The sequence below is a fragment of the Tursiops truncatus genome, chromosome 7 (genome assembly GCF_011762595.2).
Source record: "Tursiops truncatus isolate mTurTru1 chromosome 7, mTurTru1.mat.Y, whole genome shotgun sequence".
Taxonomy (NCBI): domain Eukaryota; kingdom Metazoa; phylum Chordata; class Mammalia; order Artiodactyla; family Delphinidae; genus Tursiops; species Tursiops truncatus.
In genome coordinates this window covers 87,284,270-87,304,981 of record NC_047040.1, presented here as the reverse complement: position 1 = coordinate 87,304,981, position 20,712 = coordinate 87,284,270, and the positions used below count along the sequence as shown (strand labels likewise).

Below are 20,712 nucleotides of genomic sequence, written 5' to 3'. Positions count from 1 at the left end.
GCAATATATATTACTGAAGAATTGCGCCAAGACTTCAATGTAATATAATATTGTAAATAATATTGTTTGCCTTTGTTATCTTTTATTGACATCCAAAGTCATGTGGCTTCAAAATACTTTTTTCCCCACAGTATATCTACCAACATCCAGTAGGAGAGTCACTGTCAGCTGAACACCAAATCAGGAAACATCATGTTAACTAAAAATCCTCTCTTCTAAATGTTATCACTAGATAGTGAGTAACAGGATTTCAGTTACCTTGTCTTTTGTTCTCCATGTTAATAACCTAGGCAAGAGATCAAGGCTTATCACCCCTTAAGTCACTGAAAACTAACAATGGAATTGTCCATATTATCTTCTAGTTTTCTTATGCATTCCTCCACAAACCACAATATAACACACATTCACACACACTTTCTTTTTTCCTTCCTTCCTTCCTCTCTCCCTTCCTTTTTTTTTTCTGGCTTAGATGAAACACATTGCCCTTTTTTCTGACACGCATAATATAATGCTGGCTGAAGAACTGCAGTTTTCCAATATCAGCAAAAACACTATTACGGAAGCCAATCTATTAAAAAGAGTAAGAATGACCTCTTTTATATTCTAATGTGTTCTTGCGCTGGCTATTGTATTCATGTAGCATTGGTCCCTCATTCTCCTCTTGTCACTCTTGCATGTAGAATGGTTTTGCAGGATTCTGGTCTTTTGTGGCTTACTCATGCATGCCTGAGTATTGCCGTTTTACATTTCTCTTCTTTTGTCAAATTAGATTCTTGACTTTGTATCTAAGATAGTGTAGTTAACTATCCAGAAATCAGTGCTTTTCATATTACCTAGTTTATTTATTGAACAAGAGGTTACTGAAGAATAATGATTGTGATATAATTTTATTGCAACAAAATCTACTCACTATGAAGTGTGGATCATGTTAAAGCACTATCAGCAAAATTAGGTAATCAAAGCAGCAAAAAACAAACAAAGCAAGCAAACTATCTCTTACAAATGGATCTAGAACTATCATTATGCAAAAAAAACAACAACAAAACCAGAACAAAAGTCTTCCATGGTAATAGACCTAGAGTTCATATACTACATTACTTGCAGTAACCAGCACCTACTAAGTACCCACTGTGTTAAGCAATATACTTTATAATGGGATACAATCTTGAAAACAATATAGCTCCAGCCCTCAAAGATTATATTCAAGTGATGAGATTATAGTGTAAGCCCAATTTCGACATAGTGTAAATAATATGTTACCAGAAATTTGGGGAGGCACAGGAAAGGATCATTTACTACATAATAATTTAGTTTATTTATATCAGCTATGGCCATAACAAAATACTATAGGTTGGATGGCTTAAACAACAGAAATTTATGTCTCTCAAATCTGGAAGTTCCCGATCAAAGTCCAGCAGGGTTTGGTTTCTGGGGAGAGCTTTCTTCCTAACTCTCAGATAGCTGCCTTCTTGCTGTGTGTTCACATGACCTCTTCTTTCTTTGCATATGGAGATAGAGCTCTCTTATGTCTCTTCTTATAAGAACACTTATTGGATTAGGCCCCCAACCTTATGACTGCATTTCACCTTAGTTACTTCCTTATGAGCCCTATTTCTAAATCAAGTCACAATGGAGTTAAAGCTTCCTTTGGAGGAACATGTTTAGTCCATTACACTCAAAGTTCTTGAAAATTTTATTTTACTTAAGAAAAAAATTAAAAGTAATTATGTATGATATTAAACAAAAAAACTATAAATAGAAAAGAAAAAAATAACTTTTATTTCTGAAAATATATTCATCACTCATGCTAATAAAAGATTTAACTCATTTAGCAATTATAATTTGTAAAGCACCTTCACTTTTTTGTTTTGTTTTGTTTTGTTTTGTTCTACCAATATGTTGGAGGCTCCTGGGACAATATAACTACATTTAATTTTCAGATGAAAAACAGATAGTGTTATTTGTCTAAAATTATACTGTGTATTGATAGTAAAACTCATAAGAGTTAAATTACAACAAAAGTCTTCTGGCTCCATTCTGTGATATTTCTGTACGACCAAGAAAGCTAAGGTATAGAAAATATTTAAAAAAGAGGGACCTTCAAGATGGCGGAGAAGTAAGATGTGGACATCACCTTCCTCCCTACAAATACATCAAAAATGCATCTACATGTGGAACAAGGCCTACAGAACTCCTACTGAACGCTGGGAGAAGACCTCAGACTTCCCAAAAGGCAAGAAAATCCCCACGTACCTGGGTAGGGCAAAAGAAAAAAGAAAAAACAGAGACAAAAGAATAGGGATGGGACCTGCACCTCTGGGAGGGAGCTGTGAAGGAGGAGAAGTTTCCACACACTAGGAAGCCCCTTCACTGGCAGAGATGGGGAGGGGGGGAAAGCTTCGGAACTGCGGAGGAGAGCACAGCAAAAGGGGTGCAGAGGGCAAAGCGGAGAGATTCCCACACAGAGGATCAGTGCCGGCCAGCACTCAACAGCCTGAGAGGCTTGTCTGCTCACCTGCCGGGACAGGTGGGGGCTGGGAGCTGAGGCTCCGGCTTCGGAGGTCAGACCCCAGGGAGAGGACTGGGGGTGGCTGCATGAACACGGCCTGAGGGGGCTAGTGTGCAACAGCTAGCCGGGAGGGAGTCCGGGAAAAGTCTGGACATGCCTAAGAGGCAAGAGACCATTGTTTCGGGCCGTGCAAGGAGAGGTGATTCCTTCCCTGTCTGCGCGCAGAAGGCAGAGCACGGCCTAAACGAGCTCCAGAGATGGGCATGAACCGCGGCTATCAGCTCGGACCCCAGAGAGGCATGAAACGCTAACGCTGCTGCTGCAGCCACCAAGAATCCTGTGTGCAAGCACAGGTCACTATCCAAACCCCTCCGTGAGCCTGTGCAGCCCACCACTGCCAGGGTCCCATGACCCAGGGACAAGTTCCCCAGGAGAACACACTGTGCGCCTCAGGCTGTTGCAATGTCATATTGGCCTCTGCTGCCGCAGGCTCGCCCTGCATTCCAATTATAACTACCGTACCACTCCCTCCCCCTGGCCTGAATGATCAAGAGCCCCCTAATCAGCCACTGCTTTAACCCCATCCTGGCTGGGTGGGAACAGATGCCTGAGGGCGACCTACACGCAGAGGCAGGGCCAAAACCAAAGCTGAACCCCAGGAGCTCTGCAAACAAAGAAGAGAAAGGGAAATCTCTCCCAGCAGCCTCAGGAGCAGTGGATTAAATCTCCACAATCAATTTGATGTACCTGCACCTGTGGAATACCTGAATAGACAACGAATCATCCCAACACTGAGAGGGTGGACTTTGGGAGAAACTGTAGACTTGGGGTTTGCCATCTATGACTGATTTGTTTCTGATTTTTATGTTTATCTAAGTTTAGTTTTTAGTGCTTGTTATCATCAGTGGATTTGTTTCTTGGTTTGGTTGCTCTCTCTTTTTTTTTATTATTATAATTTTTTTATTGTTTTATTTTAATACTTAAAAAACCTTATTATTCATTTTTTATTTATTTTCTTTCTTTTTTTCTCTCTTTTCTTCTGAGCCGTGTGGCTGACAGGGTCTTGGTGCTCCAGCCTGGGGTCAGGCCTAAGCCTCTGAGGTGGGAGAGCCGAGTTCAAGACACTAGACCAAAGATCTCCTGGCCCCACATAATATCAATTGGCGAGAGCTCCCCCAGAGATGTCCGTCTCAACGCTAAGACCCAGCTCCACCCAATGGCCAGCAAGTTCCAGTGCTAGACGTGCCATAACAAACAGCTAGCAAGACAGGAACACAACTCCACCCATTAGCAGAGAGGTTGCTGAAAATCATACTAAGTTCACAGACACCTCAAAACAAACCACCAGACGCGGACCTGCCCAACAGAAAGACAAGATCCAGCCTCATCTACCAGAACACAGGCATCAGTCCCCTCCACCAGAAAGCCTATACAAGCCATTGAACCACTCACCCACTGGGGAGAGACACCATAAACAACAGGACCTATGAACCTGCAGCCTGTGAAAAGGAGACCCAAACACAGTAAGTTAAACAAAATGAGAAGATGGAGAAATATGCAGCACATGAAGGAGCAAGGTAAAAAGCCACCAGACCAAACAAATGAAGAGGAAATAGGCAGTCTACCTGAAAAGGAATTCAGAGTAATGACCATAAAGATGATCCATAATCTTGGAAATAAAATGGAGAAAATACAAGAAACATTGAACAAGGACCTAGAAGAACTAAAGAGCAAACAAACCATGTTGAACAACAGAATAAATGAAATTAAAAATTCTCTAGAGGGAATCAGTAGCAGAATAACAGAGGCAGAAGAATGCATAAGTGACCTGGAAGATAAAACAGTGGAAATAACTGCCCCAGAGCAGAATAAAGAAAAAAGAATGAAAAGAATTGAAGACGATCTCAGAGACCTCTGCAACAATACTAAATGCACCAACATTTGAATTATAGGGGTCCCAGGAGACAAGAGAAAAAAAAGGGTCTGAGAAAATATTTGAAGAAGTTATAGTTGAAATCTTCCCTAACATGGGAAAGGAAACAGTCAATCAAGTCCAGGAAGTGCAGAGAGTCCCATACAGGATAAATCCAAGGAGAAACACACCAAGACACATATTAATCAAAGTATCAAAAATTAAATACAGGGCTTCCCTGGTGGCACAGTGGTTGAGAGTCCGCATGCCGATGCAGGGGACATGGGTTTGTGCCCTGGTCCGGGAGGATCCCACATGCCGCAGAGCAGCCGGGCCTGTGAGCCATGGCCGCCGAGCCTGCGCGTCCAGAGCCTGTGCTCTGCAATGGGACAGGCCACAACAGTGAGAGGCCCGCGTACCGCCAAAAAAAAAAAAAAAAAAAAAAAAATTAAATACAAAGAAAAAATATTAAAAGTAGCAAGGGAAAAACAACAGATAACATACAAGCGAATCCCCATAAGGTTAACAGCTGAACTTTCAGCAGAAACTCTGCAAGCCTGATGGGAGTGGCAGGACATATTTAAAGTGATGAAAGGGAAAAGCCTACAACCAAGATGACTCTACCCAGCAAGGATCTCATTCAGATTCGATAGAGAAATTAAAACCTTTACAGACAATCAAAAGTTAAGAGAATTCCACACCACCAAAACAGCTTTACAACAAATGCTAAAGGAACTTCTCTAGGCAGGAAACACAAGAGAAGGAAAAGACCTACAAAAACAAACCTGAAACAATTAAGAAAATGGTAATAGGAAAATATATATCAATAATTACCTTAAATGTAAATGGATTAAATGCTCCAACCAAAAGACACAGACTGGCTGAATGGATACAAAAAGAAGACCCATATATACGCTGTCTACAAGAGACGCACATCAGACCTAGGGACACATACAGACTGAAAGTGAGGGGATGGAAAAAGATATTCCATGCAAACGGAAATCAAAAGAAAGCTGGAGCAGCAATTCTCATCTCATATCAGACAAAATAGACTTTAAAATAAAGACTACTACAAGAGACAATGAAGCACACTACATAATGATCAAGCGATCAATCCAATAAAAAGATATAATAGTTGTAAATATTAATGCACCCAACATAGGAGCACCTCAATACATAAGGCAAATGCTAACAGCCATAAGTGGGGAAATCGACAGTAACACAATCATAGTAGGGGACTTTAACACCCTAATTTCACCAATGGACAGAGCATCCAAAACGAAAATAAATGAGGAAACACAGGCTTTAAATGACACATTAAACAAAATGGACTTAATTCATATTTATAAGACATTCCATCCAAAAACAACAGAATACACTTTCTTCTCAAGTACTCAGGGAACATTCTCCAAGATAGATCATATATTGGGTCACAAATCAAGCCTTGGTAAATTTAAGAAAATTGAAATTGTATCAAGTATCTTTTCTGACCATAACGTTATGAGACTAGATATCAATTACAGGCATATCAAGTATCTTTTCTGACCATAACGCTATGAGACTAGGTTTCAATTACAGGAAAAAAACTGTAAAAAATACAAACACATGGAGGCTAAACAACACACTACTAAATAGCCAAGAGACCACTGAAGAAATCAAAGAGAAAATCAAAAAATACCTAAAAACAAATGACAATGAAAACATGATGACCCAAAACCTATGGGATGCAGCAAAAGCAGTTCTAAGAGAGTAGTTTATAGCAATACAATCCTACCTCAAGAAACAAGAAACATCTCAAATAAACAACTTTACCTTACACCTAAAGCAATTAGAGAAAGAAGAACAAACAAAACCCCAAAGTTAGCTGAAGGAAAGAAATCATAAAGATCAGATCAGAAATAAATGAAAAGGAAATGAAGGAAACAATAGCAAAAATCATTAAAACTAAAAGCTGGTTCTTTGAGAAGATAAACAAAATCGATCAACCTTTAGCCAGACTCATCCAGAAAGAAAGGGAGAAGACTCAAATCAACAGAATTAGAAATGAAAAGGAGAAGTAACAACTGACACTGCAGAAATACAAAGGACCATGAGAGACTACTACAAGAAAATGGACAACCTGGAAGAAATGGACAAGTTCTTAGAAAAGCACAACCTTCCGAGACTGAACCAGGAAGAAACAGAAAATATAAACAGACCAATAACAAGCACTGAAATTGAAACTGTGATTAAAAATCTTCCAACATACAATGGAGAAAAGACAGCTTCTTCAATAAGTGGTGCTGGGAAAACTGGACAGCTACATGGAAAAGAATGAAATTAGAACACTCCCTAACACCATACACAAAAATAAACTCAAAATGGATTAAAGACCTAGATGTCAGGCCAGACACTATAAAACTCTTAGAGGAAAACACAGGCAGAACACTTTATGACATAAATCACAGCAAGATCTTTTTTGACCCACCTCCTAGAGAAATGGAAATAAAAACAAAAGTAAACAAATGGGACCTAATGAAACTTCAAAGCTTTTGCACAGCAAAGGAAACCATAAACAAGATGAAAAGACAACCCTCAGAATGGGAGAAAATATTTGCAAACAAAGCAAATGACAAAGGATTAATCCCCAAAATATACAAGTAGCTCATGCAGCTCAATATCAAGAAAACAAACAACTCAATCCAAAAATGGGCTGAATTCTAAAAAGACATTTCTCCAAAGAAGGTATACAGTTTGCCAACAAACACATGAAGGGATGCTCAACATCACTAATCATTAGAGAAATGCCAATCAAAACTACAATGAGGGCTTCCCTGGTGGTGCAGTGGTTGAGAGTCCGCCTGCCGATGAAGGGGACATGGGTTCGTGCCCTGGTCCAGGAAGATCCCACATGCCGCGGAGCGGCTGGGCCCATGAGCCATGGCCGCTGAGCCTGCGCGTCCGGAGCCTGTGCTCCGCAACGGAAGAGGCCACGGCAGTGAGAAGCCCGTGTACTGCAAAAACAAACAAACAAACAAACAAACAAAAAACTACAATGATATATCATCTCACACTGGTCAGAATGGCCATCATCAAAAAGTCTACAAACAATAAATGCTGGAGAGGGTGTGGAGAAAAGGGAATCCTCTTGCACTGCTCGTAGGAATGTAAATTGATAGAGCCACTATGGAGAACAGTATGGAGGTTCCTTAAAAAACTAAAACTAGAACTATCATATGACCCAGCAATCCCACTACTGGGCATATACCCTGAGAAAAACATAATTCAAAAAGAACCATGTACCACAATGTTCATTGCAGCACTATTTACAATAGCCAGGACATGGGAGCAACCTAAGTGTCCATCAACAGATGAATGGATAAAGAAGAAGCAGTACATATATACAATGAATATTACTCAGCCATAAAAAGAAATGAAATTCGTTATTTGTAGTGAGGTGGATGGACCTAGTGTCTGTCATACAGAGTGAAGTAAGTCAGAAAGAGAAAAACAAATACTGTATGCTAACACATATATATGGAATCTAAAAGAAACAACAAAAACAACAAAAATAAAACCTAGGGGAAGGACAGGAATAAAGATGCAGAAGGAAGGAACCTAGGGGAAGGACAGGAATAAAGATGCAGACATAGAGAATGGACTTGAGGCCACGGGGAGGGGAAGTGTAAGCTGGGACGAAGTGAGAGAGTAGCATTGACATATATACACTACCAAATGTAAAATAGATAGCTAGTGGGAAGCAGCTGCATAGCACAGGGAGATCAGCTCAGTGCTTTGTGACCACCCAGCAGGGTGGGATAGGCAGGTTGGGAGGGATACGCTAGAGGGAGGGGATATGGGGATATATGTATACATATAGCTGATTCACTTTGTTATACAGCTGAAACTAACACAACATTGTAAAGCAATTATACTCCAATATAAATTTAAAAAATATTTAAAATAGAAATAACACAAAATACATTTATATTTTTTCTCGATGGTGCAATGCCTTCTCTCAAAAAATAATTGCCCTTTACAAAGACTGTTACCATTAGATAGATGGCCAAAATGCATTCTGGGAAATATACAAATGGAAATAAGGACAAGTCAGGAATAGGTAGGACTTCAAAAGCATGTGGCTATCAAAGGCTTGATTCAGTTTGTTACAGGTGGTCAACATAGCCCAGTTCAGTGGATGTAGCACAGTAGGTGAAAAGGGAAGAGTACTCAAGGTCAATGTCAAATTTCTGGATCTAATCAGGTTGGGACGGGACCTTAGCAGAATATCGAAGACAGGTGGTTCAGGCTCAAGGCGAGAGAATAGTAAGTGAAGACAGGTGGTCCACGCTCAAAGAGAGAGAATAGCAAGTGTGAGGCAGGATACTAGGATCTAGACCAAGTAATTTTCCGAGCATAGGCAGCCTACTATTAGGAAAAACTAAAAATCAGTCCACTTGTACTAAAAGGATAAAACAATGTGGATGGAAAATGCAGTTCAGGGGATACACAGATGACCAGAGATCTCAGTCGGTACCTGAGCCTGGCCTTCTTCTTTCCTCACACTGTACTGCATTTGTATGTGACCTTATTCTCATTCATGAATTTAAATAAATAATATCTACATACCAGAAATATTTATTACTCCACATTAGCCTTTACTAGCTACACGCCCTATGCCCAACTACCTCTTTGATATCTCCCCTAGAGTATTCCACAGGCATCCTAAACTTAACACCCCAAACAGAACTCTTCACCTTCCCTTTCTTTTCTCAACCAGATCCTTTGCTCAGTAAGTGACCACTTCATCAAATAGTTGCCCCAATAATAATAATTACAGGTAAAATTATTGGGCATTTAATGTTTTTGAGGTGTTATTTTAAGTGTTTAATGTTCATCAACTGTTAGAACTGACCAGAAACCCCCATAATCCTATATTTATAATCCTATAAATAGGAATAGGAACAGTGTTTCCACATATTAATTCCTTTGTAATTTCTCTGGAAATGTAAGTGTTTTTCCAAATCCTATATCCCTAGAAAAACCAGGCAAGAAATCAGGAAACTGTTATAATATTTTAATAATCCTGTAAGAATTAAAACCTAACAAGAAACATAGAATAGTGCAGGGTAATCCACTAGTGTCACAGAGAAAAGAAGAACTGGGTGCACTGTCACTCAGTGTTGAAGCCTAAGGCTGGACATTTCTAGGAAAAAGGTCTGGTCACAATCTAACCACTCAGTCTTGCTTATAGCCATCATTGCTGTGTTATAAGTATGTCTTCATGAACCTGTCTGCTGTTAATGGTAAGTCAGTCTTATAAAAAAATTAATAAGTCTCCAGGCACTGTACATTTTCTACAAATTGTATTGTATTAGTAAGAAATAAGTTTTAGAAGCAAAGTAAGTCCTAAATTTTATAATTTTGAAATGTTATTCTGTGTAGTGCTATTTGCCTTGCTACAAGGACCATGTTATTTTAATATTATCTATGATTATTCACCGGTGATTTTCTGTGTGAATATTTGCTTTAGCCTATAGTTATTTGTAAATACCTTAACAGAAGAGATTCAAGGAGAAGCAGATGTGGATATTGTTGGACAGTACTCTGATATGAAATCAAAACAGATTTAAAATCTGAGTTAACAAAATCAATATTGATTTTAACAGTAAATCAAAATCAGATCAAGCAGAAAAATATATTCATAGTTAAAAAATAAAATGAATTTATATGTAGCATCATGTACCCTAACACTCAATGTGAAGATAATAGTAGTGCTTGCATGGTCTAAGAATTACAACATTTAAATATTAATATTAAATAATTTAAATATTAAATAATATTAAATATTTATTTATCACTGTTTAACTTTTAAAATTATTATTATTTGGCATTTTGTTTTAATAACTCCTTCTTTTATGAAATATATATATCGGACAGAGATCAACTTGGATGTTATTGGAATATATAATGTCTCAATATATTGGTTTATTTTAGTAATTATGTTTTTGTTTTTGTTCTGTTTTTTTGGCCACGGCACACGGCTTGAGGGATCTCAGTTCCCCGATCAGGGATTGAACCCTGGCCATGGCAGTGAAAGCCCAGAATCCTAGCCACTAGGACACCAGGGAACTCCCCTCTTTAAAAACTCTGAAATTCCTGCATGTTAACATCTTAAAAGGATTTGAAAACACTACCTGTTCTCATGTTAAACAATTGTGGAATTGGCGTTGTTTCCCATACATGTGCTAAACAATATTGATAAAATAACAGCAAAAACTAGCTGATTGTCCCTGAAAGATAAGACTGTGAATTAACTCTCATAGTTCACCCCTCAAGAGCAACGTGAAGAATTACTCCACATTGCTATGCCCATCAATCAAAAGCCACTGTCATACTCTGCCCAATCCCAACCGCTCTAGCGACTTGCAAGGTCCACCTTAAAATCACTCAATTCATGCCCTAAAATGATATAAATATCTTCCCCAGTCATGCTTCTTTTGAGGAGATACTAAGACTCTGTCAAGCTGATCTCCATTTAGTAAATCTACTAAACTAAGTTTTACTAGATCAAAATATTTTTTTCTGCTGGTCTTTTGGAGATCAACAGTTGACTACTATATATTTGTTTAGACATTAAGAAAGAAATAGCATTTTCCTCATTCTATAGATGAATATATCGAGGTCTAGAGAGGTTAAATAACTTCCTCCTGTCTCACAGGTAGTAAGTGGAAGGTCCAGAATCCTGTAACATTTCCTTCTCCCTACCACAATCTTTTTCTCAAACTATAACTCAATTTCACCCATTTGTTTCTGTAACTCTTTGATTCACATTATTGTCATCTTATACTTGAACTAGTGCAATTGTCTATGACCCGATCTTACTTCAGATTTGTCCCTTTTGAAATCATTCTCCAGACAACAGCCAGAATGTCAGAATAATCTTTGAATTTGCAAATTAGATCATGGCCTCCACTACCTAAAACCCTTTTAGTGGTGTCCTACTGAATATACAAATAAAAAGAAAAAAAATAGCAATTTAAAATCTAAATTCTTAGCAAGGTGCCCAAACCCTGCTTTAGCTGACATCTGTTACTTCTCCAGGCTTATACCTTACTAATCTTTCATAATCTTCTTTGCTTCCAACATAGTGCCTTTCTTCCATTTCCTCAAATATATGGCTGCTCTTTCTTATTCCAGGGTTTTGTACGAGATGGTTCTTCTGCTCAGAATCCCCTTACCTCCCACACTCTTTTAAGTAACTCATATCTCATCCCTTTAGGTATCTGCTTAAAGAATTCCATAGAAATTATTCCCACTCCCTCACCAATCTAAATCAGGGATCCTTGTTATATGCCCATCAAAACCTACACCTTTTCTTTATAACATGTATTACAACTCGTAATTCTATCTTTATTTTAGTGACTATTTCACCCATAAATTTCCTCCATAATACTATCAACTCCACTAAGTCTGGTGCTAAGATTTTTCCTCATCGCTTTATTTTCAGTATCTAATATAATACTGGTACCTAAAAGAAGTGCAGTCACTGCTATTTAAAGTGATATAATGAATGAATGGAAAATTATAACACACAAGAAACAGATTCCAGGTATACAAAAATGCTGCCTTCATTTTTAAAGGTTGAAGGTTAAGGCTGCAACTCCTGAGTGGAAATTCAGTGCTTGTGTCAGTCAACTTTGGTTGGGCTAGATAATCATATAGGGATCTTGGGGGGAAAAAATCCATTTGTCCAGGTACTACCCAAAGAGATGCATTATTTTGGAGAGAGGCCCGGGCATCAAGACTTTTAAAAAACTTCCTAGTTAAGTCTAATGTGTAGTTAAGATTGAGAAGCACAGGAAGGAGCTGGGAAAACTAGATATTCTCCAGAATCATGAATATTGGTTATGACAGAATAGCATGTTGCATCTTGAAAGGTCTTAGTACTAATCAAGAGAACATTTAAAATATAAGGGCAAGTTAGACATACAGATGGCCAATAGGCACATGAAACGATGTTCACCATTGTTAATTCTTAGAGAAATGCAAACCAAAACTACAGTGAGGTACCACCTCACACTGGTCAGAATGGTCATCATTAAAAGTCTACAAATGACAAATGCTGGAGAGGGTGTGGAGAAAAGGGAACCCTCCTACACTGTTGGTGGGAATCTAAATTGGTGCAGTCATTATAGAGAACAGTATGAATATTCCTCAAAAAATTAAAAATAGAGTTGCCATATGATCCTGACATCCCAATCCTGGGCATATATCTGGACAAAACTATAATTCAAAAAGATACATGCACCTCTATGTTCATAGCAGCACTATTTGCAATAGCCAAGACATGGAAACAACCTAAACCTCCATCGACAGATGATCGGATAAAGATGATGTGTGTGTGTACACACACACACACACACACACACACACACACACACACACACACACACACATATACAATGGAATACTACTCAGCAATAAAAAAGAATGAAACTGCCATTTGCAGCAACACAGATGGTCCTACAGATTATCATACTAAGTGAAGTAAGTCAGAAAGAGAAAGACAAATACCATATGACATCACTTATGTGTGGAATATAAAAAAAATGACACAAATAAACTTATCTATGGAACAAAAACAGACTCACAGATATAGAGAACAGACTTGTGGTTGCCAAGGGGGAAGGGGTTTGGGGGAGGGATGGAGTGGGAGTTTGGGATTAGCAGATGCAAACTATTATATATAGAATGGATAAACAACAAGGTCCTACTGTATAGCACAGGGAACTATACTCAGTATCCCGTAATAAGCCATAATGCAAAAGGATATGGAAAAGAATGTATGTATGTTTAACTGAATCACTTTGCTGTACAGCAGAAATTGACATTGTAAATCAACTATACTTCAATAATAAAATACAATAAAATATAAGGGCAAGTTATATGTAAACTACATTTCACTTGGAATCTCTAGTCCTCATTACATGGCTACCAAATTGGCTCAAACCCCCAGTTTCATGGCTTATTAAATCCAGAGCTTGACTATCATTATTGTACACCTGCGACCTTCCTCCGATGCCTCATCTTCCTACACTTTCGTCCATGCCTATCGTTTAAATTTTGTTCCACAAGATGTAGTATAAGCTTTTTGCTTTCACCAGATACAATACAAATAAGAAAAAAAGCAACAAAAAACCCCCAAAATATCCAAGCCAGGCATTTTATAAGTTTAACTTATCTGATGATTTTGAGTGTCACAAAACTATGAAGTTATGCACTGCCAACATTTCATCCCTGAAACAATTCTTCCTCCTTTACTCCTGACAATTGATACCTCCGGCCAAAAGCAGTTCCATGAGAGCCTACATCAAATCTTTATGCCAACTTCCATATTATTCTGTTATTACTGCTAAAATTCTAGTATGTATAATTTTTTCTCTGCCATCCCTGTTAGGAATTTGATCTTCAGTCGTCAAGTCATTACTGAGTAATCCCAGCCCTCTCAGCATGTTTCTGGTTAAAACTACCCTGTTAGATCTCATTCCCTTATAGAAGCTGAAGCACCTCCCTTTCTACTTCCTACCAAAGTTGCTTGACTAACAGCCACAGTTTGGAGCCAGATGGTGGGAAGAGAGTGGCCTTAGCCCTCTGTTTTCCCTTAAGAGTTATGCTGTTCTCATAGCAGCCAATTGTTCTCACTGGCCTCATTTTTTGGCATATGGTGGTATACTACCTTGCTTTTTGAATTCCTATGAAAGTGTCTTGAGTCTTTATATTTAAACATAAAACTTTTCTTTCTCCTATTAATGTTAACTCATCTTCATGTGCACAACAGTCCACAAAATAAAAACAGTTGTCTCTCAACCTCTTCTTTTTCCCATTCCAAAGTTGCCTTAATTTATAGAGCATAAAGTTTGGTCTTAATATGTTCATGGCAAATGTCTTCTATGGCTCCTCTGGGTTTGACAGTCTCTCTACAGCTGCTGTTGGGAACTGGAGAATCTGCGTTGCCTTGCACCCAGAGCTGCCACCATGTGTTCTCTTTCAGAGCCCAATATGATATGAGGCTGGCAAAAATCATTCTTTGTATAATTTGGTGATACACAATAGATTGGTATACTTATGTGGAATTATTTGCTGGAACTGTAGTCCAGTCTTAGAAGAGGACTACAATATAAAGAGAACAAAGTTTAAAATTCAAGCTAATTTTTACTTTTTTTTTCACTACATAAGAGAAGACATTTCAAGGCCAGAGTTTGCACTAGGGATTTTGTCCATAGTTTCCTTGCCTCTTTCCTGCCTTCCAGAGTGTGCATTTACTCATATCTAGTTTACATGTAAATCTCTAGTTGAAATTATTGCAGAAGGAAACAATGCACAAGTTGAAGGCTAAGTTGAAAAAGGAAAGGATGACTTTGGTAAGTGATCTATAGCAGAGAGACAAAAATGAAATTTGAATTTAAACTTTATTATGGATATGTCACAGAAGAGGTGATATATATGCTTAAGTGGTTGGTGATCAAATTCTATGCTCTGGTCTTAAGGTGATGGTGGCAAGAAGGCAGCTGACACCTGGGGAAAGAATGTTTTAGTGAATATGATCAAGGGAAAATAGACCCTGCTCAGACCAGTACTGATACAAGGCCTCCAAAAGACATCCATTCAGTCCAGAGGAAATATCTTTGCCAAAGATATCAAGTCCTTCTTGTAAGAAGTTTACAAGTATTTAGGCAAAACTACTAGAATGCCACCCCTATTGTCAAGAGGTTTATATGTTTATATAGGTTTATAAAAACAGATGGCCTTAAATTTCTGCAGTTAACAGAAAACAAAATAATTACACAAAGAACATGGGAAAAGTATTATGAATTAAAAGGTATATAGTGAAAAAAAAAAAAAGGTAGATAAGCAGGGCTCTTATGCAGGGATTGCACAGACTGGAAATAGGTTATAAGTTAGGTAATAAGTGACAAAAGCAGAGTTTCTCTGATCTCAGCAAGATGTTAGTGTGACTAATTTAATCTTTTCAGATTGACCTCTGTTGCCATAACCTAAATGGTTATGCTGGGATCCACTTTGGTCAGTTAAATGAGAAAGCCAAAGTCATCCCATCAACTGTGTCAAGATGGAGAAATATAATTAGATAAGGTTTATTATAAATATACTTGGAGAGAAATTTGAAAACAAGAAAATATTTTGGGCACAGAGGCTGTAATTTGAATAAATCAACAAAAGAAGGTACAGTGGATCACCTCTGGAGTATTTATTCTACTCAGGGTGATTCTCATTTGACCTCAGATACCAAATGGGGGAACCCCAAATCATGTTTGTATTTTTTGAGCACTTGATCACATTAATTTGGCCAAGAGTTGGAAATCTGAGTAAAACAAGAAAATTGGTGTTCATTTTCAAGAAAACTGAACTTAGTACTAAAAATATCTGTCCCTTTATGTTGTTTCTTTAGTGACGTAAAAACGTGGTACCGTTGCATGACCATCTTCTGCTTGTCAGGTGGGCTGAATAGCAGAAAAAGTTCACCGATAAAGAGTGAGCCAGAATCATAGAAAGCAGTGGAGATGAGAGATTAGTACTAATCCAAGTGCCTGACACCTATGCATTTTGAGGATTCATTCTTCTGGTAACCGACCGCTTTCCTTCCTTTGTTTCCTGAAGAACAACTAAGTTTACTTCTTGCAACAAAAAGTCCTAACATAGATGAAGCAAATGAATTAGATGCTTAAAGGGGGTAGGCCAGGAATAAGTAGAAAAAAGTGCATAATACATTCCAAGCTATATTTATTTCTCATTTACTTGCAAAATGACTCTTTCTTAAAATGCCACAGCAGTGTGGTTCTACCTTTATAACTATATTGGATATACGAAAATACTGGATTGAGGAAATCAAAGCTCTCTCTCACTATATATAGATAGATATGGCAAAGACACATTTTACTTAGCATTTCAGCCTCCGTAGTGTGATACAATTAGACTTTGCAAACAACCGCAAATAAATGATTTGGCAAGGAATACACATTCTCATGTGTTTGACGATTAGCCTCAGAATCAGCTCTGGCTCCCGTCCTCCTCATCTACTGCTCTATTAGTATGATCACTGTATGGAGTTTCTGAAGACTAAAACCTTTTGATTGTTTCTCTTTGCAGCAGATTACCTCTTGCTGTACTTTTAGTACTCTCTCTTGCTTGCACCAACAAACAGTGTGCAGAACATCAAATAGATGGTTTACAGGCACTCAGTGATGAACAAACTCTCTAATCTGGATGAAGAGTAAAAATTTCACAGAAGTCATAGGAAAAGCTTCGGCTATGGAATTTAACAGACTTGGATTCGATGTTTACCAGCAATGTGACACTGTGGGAGTTTATGTAACCTTTCTGATCCTCAGCTTTCCCATCTGTAAGTGGGGATAATAATGTTCATATGATAGGGCTGTTAGGATTATAATGAGTTGGCATGTGTTAAGTATAGGACAGGAACTCTGTCACATCAGACACAAGTACAATGAATACTATTATTGCTCGTTAGAGGGAAATCCCCTAAACCCTGATTCTGAACTTAACCACGTGATTGATGAGTCAAATCCACTTGTATTCCTTATGTATGCAGAAGCTTTCAAACGTTATTTCCAGCTACAGAGCTCCACTCAGGTAATAACTCAGCTAAAGAGACTTTTTTCTCTTGAATGAATTATGCTTCTGCTGTGCTAAATTTTCTCAAGGCAGTCAACCATAAAAATTATATTATGTATTTCTCTTGTGTAACTTGTGTGAAAGTAGAGTTTGTCAAAACTGGCTGCTCAGCATTTAATGAGACCCTCCACTGCATTTGATCCAGAGGTCAAGCTGTATGTAAAAGAGGGTAAACAGGAAGGTCGCAGAGGGAAGTTAAAAGTAACAAAATAAGGCAATAAATAATAAGGGGAGACTTTTTAAAAATTTAAAATGAAGAGATTAGTGGAGAAAGTCAACAAATTGTCACCACCGTATTTTATAAATGAAAGGTGAATTTGCTTTTGCGTGCCAAGACCTAAAATTAGGGAACTTCATTTTCATTGAAGACCTTAATACTCACTGGTGAAATATGAAGCAGATGTCTCCCTGACCTCTACCTAATTGAACAGCAATGTCAGAGGGAGGTGAGTCATCAATCTCCAGGTTGTCTTAGAGAAGGTCCTGAGGATTTTCAAGAAATGATTCCATTATATATAGACTGTGAAAGAAGATTATAAAAATTGGGAAAAAATACTATAGCATCCCTGCCTTTTATAAATCTAGATTTAGAGCCTATGGGTTTCACTATTGAAAACAGAAGGAAGTTATGCTCCTTGTCACTAATCTATTGCAATGTTAAATGTTATAACCTAACATTTATTAAAAGGTAATTCAAGATTCTGAGCTCATTTTATTTTCCAGCCACCTTGCTTTGGGGGCCAAATGCTTATCCACAGTCCCTCCAATGCTTGCTCTGAGATAGAGCTGTGATGCATACCAGAATGTTTCTGAGTGGGTTGCTGCCTCCTGCAATCACTGTAACTCGTAAATACGAGTAGCACAGAACATGCTGCACTGCACTGGGATGACCATCTGCTTGTCTACCTCACCTACAATGAGAAATTATGCCTCTCAGTGCTTCTTGTGTCCTGAGCACCCAGAACCATCTTCAGTCCTACTCTTTAGCACATTAACCAACCATCACCCACCTGGGTTGTTGCAACAGACTCCCGAAGCGTTGTCTCACCCTCTGCACACCAATCTTTATAATCAGCAATAAATGGTGTCACTTTTTTGCACACATTTCTCTAATGGTTACCTGTTGTTTGGAGAAAACAAAATTAAACCTTGCACTGAACATTCATATAAGTTTGTTAATAAGAATAATAAGAATGTTCAGAGAAAACAAAATCAAACCTTGCACTGAACATTCATATAAGTTTGTTAATAAGAATGATATTATATTCCAATTTTTGCGTTTCTTTTAACTACATTCCAGTAATGTGAGGCCTATACCCCTCACTGTGAGTATCTCTCACAGTTTTGGAGCACATACTGGTTTGTTGAATAACTAATAGCACAATAGTAGATCAATGACAATGTAAAATCCATGGGATAGCTTGGGACTATAGCCCTGAAGCAGTGTTCTTCAGCATGGCCAAAGAATCACCATGTCCACCTTACTTGTTAAAACCAAGTTCCTAATCCCCAGCTCATAATCAAGCCCAAAATAAAGGTCTCTGTGAGGTACCATGATATTGCCAACTTTAACATGCTCCATGGTGACGTTCATGCTCCATTCAGTCTGAGAACCACAGCCTCATGCCATAAGATAAATATTCAGTGTGAGAGGCAGTTTGCAGGAGTGGAAGCCTATGATGTTGAACTTCAGTAGCACCTAAAGTCCCTACATGTAGTATTCTGAAGGCTAGTAAGAAACATTGAAATGCTTTATGAAACCTTTGTCCCAGTTATATATGATCTGTGTACTGAGTGGCATTGTAAAATTCATTTCTTACTTTGGGTTGTAGTAAAAAATACTTGAAATCCCTTGCTCTAGTGAAATAAGAAAGATAAAACAATATAATAGTAATATCTGCATACAGGTATTTATTTATAACAACCTGATTTTAATATCTATATGCAGATATTTATGCATGCTTCTGAAAAGGGTGAACACAGAAAAATTCAGATGGGTCAATACGCAGCTACATCTCTTTTGCACTAAGTCAAGACCTGGGGAGTCGTACACATGCTCCCAATGCTGAATCACATGAAGCTGTGGACCAAGGTCATGTCCCACATAAATTAGATCTCTCAGTGTGTACTATTTCCCAACTGCTAAATCTTTAGCTTCAACAAATCAAGGTGGAGTAGTAGGGTGACCAACCTCATTTTCCCAGGATTTCCCCTATTACAGCACTGAAATTCTTGTGTCCTGGAAACCTCCTTAGTTCTAAGTTCTTAGTTCTAAGGCAAACCAGGATGGTTGATCCCCTTATGTGTTGTGCAGCATATTTTCTAAGCTACTTATCTTTTATTCAAACAAATTTTTACTTAAAATTACAACATAAGTCAGTTGCACACAAAGTTGCTTTGCTCTAAATGAGAGATGCTAAAGCTTTGCCCAATCAACCCAACCTCATCATTTCTAGCTCTTTCCAAGGACTCTATGAGGCCTTGTGATTGCATCATAGCCTTCCTGCCTTGCTTACCTTATTCATTAGATTTCATTGAATATGATAATTTCTCTGATCTTTGATTTCCTCAGCTGGAGTATGGAAATAATATTTTTTGTAGGTTGGTCATTATATCCAAATTTCTCCCACTTCGGGCCAATTTGATTTCCAGACTTCTTATACAACAGTATGCATCACAGACTGAAATTCCTTTAGTGCTTTTCTATGGAAAGAAATTACAAAGGACAATCACACCTGCTGAGTCACTTGCCTTGCATGGACAGATTTATACAATAGTATTTAAAGACTGAAATTTAAGTAGCAAATGTAATAGAATTAAAATGTCAAAAACAATCGTAGTAGATGCCTGAATTTTAATGTGTGGATGCTGCAAAGTCACCAACAGAAAGATCAGCGATCTCTGTATCATACAATTATGGAAATTAAAGATTATTGGCCAAGCAAACTGGGGCAAATCATAGACTAGTAAAGTGCCCTATATCACTCATAAGGTTGAGCATTCGTGGTTCTGGTGTTGATATGTGTTTGTTACGCCTCAGGGTTGGGCTCCCATGGGGCAAATTGTCATTTTACTTCTACTACTCCTTCAAAAATGAATCTATTTTTAGTTGGTATCACAAACTTACACTTTGAAATATCATTGGAAATAAATTTAGCAATAAGTTTAAATGCAAGAAAAATTCCAGGGACTTCCCTGGTGGTCCAGTGGTTAAGAATCCACCCCCAATGCAGGGGACGCAAGTTCGATCCCTGGTTGGGGAACTAAGATTCCACGTGCTGCAGGGCAACTACGTCTGCCCGCCACAACTACTGAGCCCGAGCGTGCTACAGCCTGCGTGCCACAACTAGAGAGAAGCCTGCAGACCGCAGTGAAGAGCCCGAGTGCTACAACTAAGACCCGACGCAGCCAAATACATAAATAAATATTAAAAGAAAGAGAGAAAAATTCCAAATTCTTAGTGATCACAAGTTTAAAAAAAAATTTTTAAATTAACTGTAATGGTCATAATTCCAGAGTATACACCATTAGTTTTCCATAAATAAATATCATTTTATTAACCTCAATGTTGTATATAAGTCCATATCAAGCTTATGTT

At 38.1% G+C, this 20,712-nt stretch overlaps 1 long non-coding RNA gene across 5 annotated transcripts in view; it reads right to left on the bottom strand.

Moving 5' to 3' along the window:
- LOC141279201 (uncharacterized) overlaps positions 1-19,813 on the bottom strand; it is a 69,100-nt gene extending 49,287 nt beyond the window's left edge. For 3 of the 5 annotated variants that reach the window (XR_012333131.1, XR_012333130.1, XR_012333133.1), the window contains exons 1-4: positions 19,631-19,813; positions 18,125-18,234; positions 17,914-18,025; positions 17,497-17,597 (exon numbers count right to left, since the gene is read on the bottom strand). This is a non-coding gene — a long non-coding RNA (uncharacterized lncRNA). Of the gene's footprint in view, positions 1-17,496; positions 17,635-17,913; positions 18,026-18,124; positions 18,235-19,630 lie in introns of all 5 variants that reach the window. The other 2 variants (XR_012333132.1, XR_012333134.1) reach the window with 2 other exon arrangements.
- Positions 19,814-20,712: the final 899 nt, after the last annotated feature.